Below are 3,265 nucleotides of genomic sequence, written 5' to 3'. Positions count from 1 at the left end.
CGTGCCGCCTGACCCCGATGCGGCTGGGTCCGGCTCGAAGAACCAAGCAGGCGACCCCGAGACTCCCGCAGCCGGCCTGGGGACTTCGGCAACCGGCTCGGGGACTGCCACACCCGGCTCGGGGACTGCGATAGCCGGCCCGGGGACTGCACCAGCACAACAGTCGGCGGCCGACTCCAGCATCTCACCACCCAGCCCGCCCACCCTGGTGGCAGTAGCCACATTGGCAGTAGAAGAAGTCGCGGCTCCATCATGGGCTCAGTCCATCCTCAACTTCCTAGTAAACCAAGACCTGCCGGCTGATGAAACAGAAGCAAGACAAGTCCAACGTCGAGCCGGAGCATACACAATCGTCAACAGAGAACTAGTCAAGCGCAGTGTCACTAGAATCCTCCAACGGTGCGTCGAGCAAGAGAAGGGCATTGCAATCCTCAGAGACATTCACCAAGGAGAATGCGGCCACCATGCGGCCTCAAGATCACTTATCGCTAAATCCTTCCGCCATGGTTTCTTCTGGCCGACTGCTTTGGATGACGCCAAAGAATTAGTTAAACATTGCAAGGGGTGCCAACTCTTCAGCTCCTAGCAACACATGCCAGCTTCGGCACTCAAGACCATTCCCCTCACTTGGCCCTTGCCGTTTGGGGACTGGACATGGTGGGCCCATTCAAGACGGTGCGCGGCGGCATGACGCATTTGCTCGTCGCCGTGGACAAATTCACCAAGTGGATTGAGGCAAAGCCGATCAAGAAGCTGAATGGGCCGACTGTTGTGACGTTCATCGCAGACATAACAACTCGGTACGGCGTGCAACACAGCATCATCACCGACAATGGCACGAATTTTGCCAAAGGAGCCTTGGCACGTTTCTGCGCAGCCCAAGGTATCCGACTGGACTTAGCATCCGTCGCCCACCCGCAGTCAAACGGCCAGGTCGAGCGAGCCAACGGCCTCATCCTCTCCGGCATCAAGCCCCGGCTGGTCGTACCTCTGGAGCGCTCAGCCGGCTATTGGCTCGATGAGCTGCCAGCTGTCCTCTGGAGTCTGCGCACTACACCAAACAAGTCAACCAGCTTCACCCCTTTCTTCCTTGTGTATGGTGCCGAGGCGGTAATCCCAACTGACATCGAGTTCGACTCGCCTCGAGTAACCATGTACACAGAAGCAGAGGCCAAGGAAGCACGAGAAGACGGCGTCGACCTACTGGAAGAAAGCCGGCTGTTAGCCCTCAGCCGGTCAGCCATCTACCAGCAGGGTTTGCGCCGCTACCACAGCCGGAAGGTCAGGCCAAGATCTTTCCAAGAGGACGATCTTGTGCTCCGGCTGATCCAGCGAACAGCCTACCAGCACAAACTCTCGGCCCCTTGGGAAGGCCCCTTCGTCATCAGCAGAGCTCTAGGCAACGACTCCTACTACCTGATCGACGCACAGAAGCCGAAGGCACGCAAGAGAGACGACTCCGGCAAGGAGTCAGAACGACCATGGAACGCCAACCTCCTTCGAAGATTTTACAGTTGAAATGCAGTATGTACCACGCTAACTTTTGTATTAAGTACAAGACAATAGGCTCCCCGAGGAGGGCTCGGGGACTGCCATCCCTTATTTATGAATGAAAAGTATCATGCTTATGACCTTGTCATTTCATTTACTTGTTCCGTCCGGCACCGGGTTCGACTAGTCGGCCCGGGGACTGACCGACTGGAGTTATATTAGAAGTCCTACCCGCAGCCAGACAAGTAGTGTGCCAGCTCCCAAGCCTTTTCTTGCCAAAAGTCGCAGTTCGAAGAACTGGTTGTCCGGCTGGCAAGAGTTAAAGGCAGGAACGGGCGCCCGCACGAAAAACAGCTAGGGACTAACAGACTAATATAACAAAAGCCGGTTTTTCTCCCACCGCCGACTGGCTACCAGAGTAGCCGGCCGGCCGGTTTCCATTCACTTCACTTCAATCCAAGAAAGCTCAAGTACTTGCCTCCCCAAAGAGGGAAGGCGGCAAAGGAAAAGTCCTAAGGATAAAAAGCATACGCGAATGGAAACCAAACATGCACATAACAATATTTACATAAAAGACCTTCAAGAGGCCAGCATTCAACATAGTTTGGATACACCCCCAGTGGGTGGAACTGCGAAAACTTAATGAAGATTGTTCAAAAGACAACAAGCAGGAAAAGTAAAGACGGCAGGTCAAGCTGGCGGAGCAACTGACGAGCCGGGCTGGTTGGCAGAGACGGTCGGGCCGGCTGAAGGAGCGGCCGGCTGGCGAACTTTCGCTTGGTCACCGCCTCCCGCAGAGGGCGCGCTTCCACGCGCCTCGTTGCTGGAGGCACGGTCGGCCTGAAGACGGCCGGTTGTTCCACTAGCCGGCTCGACGTCTTCGCCGTCCTCCTCCTCGTCATCCTCGCCCTCGTCGCTGGAGGCGATCTCCTCTGCCGAGTCCTCGCCCTCCGCCGGATTCTGTCTGAACCACTCCTCTGGCTGGGCAACACCGTCATCGTTGATTTCGGGTGCGAAAACGCTGATGTCGGTACACTCGGTGATCGTCGAAGCCCGCTGGGCGATAGCCGGCCTCACCTTTTCCAGCTCCGCGTCGGCCTCCATCCGCCAAGTGCGCAGCTGGTCCAGGCTCAGCCCTGGGTACCAAGCCCGAATGAACTCCAACGCCCGCCCGGCTCCGAGGCGGGCCGCCGACGCCTTCCAAGCCTCGAAACGACCAACTGCGACCTCCAGCTAGTCGGCAGTCTGGCTTGGGGTGCGGGGGATCGTCTCGCCGGGCCAGAGGGCGGCCAACACTTGAGCCCCGGCGCGTTGGAGCCGGCGAAGCATCCGATGAGCCGGCTGCAACCGCGCCTGGACAGCCAAGAGCTGCTCCTCAAGCGTCCGGTTCGCATCCGGCGCGATGTTGGCCCCCGTCTGACGGCGCGCCTCACGATGGGCTTCGATGCTTTGGGCGGCGAAGGCGGAGTAGCCGGGGAAGTAGTCTGCACAAAAACATAAGCAGCAGCACAAGTTAAGCCAAAGACCAGGCGGCAATGGGCAGGAGAGGAGCGAGGAAGGCGGCTTACCGTCGATCAAGTCCTCGATGCGGCCGAAGCCTTCATCCAGTGCTTGCTGGGTCTCAGCCCAGCTCGTCGCCTCGGTCTCAAACTCTGCCTTCAGGGCGGCCTCGCTGTCCTGCGCCTTCTGCAGGGCCGCCTTGTGGCTCTGCTCTTGGTCGGACAGCTTCTTGGCCAGGCGATCACGCTCCTGGACCAAGGCAGCGTACTCGGCA

This window comes from Triticum urartu, chromosome 5A, assembly GCF_056163025.1.
Source record: "Triticum urartu cultivar PI428250 chromosome 5A, HENAU_Tu73, whole genome shotgun sequence".
In the NCBI taxonomy this organism is placed as follows: Eukaryota; Viridiplantae; Streptophyta; class Magnoliopsida; order Poales; family Poaceae; genus Triticum; species Triticum urartu.
The sequence above is the reverse complement of the archived record's forward strand: the minus strand, read 5'-3'. Positions refer to the sequence as shown.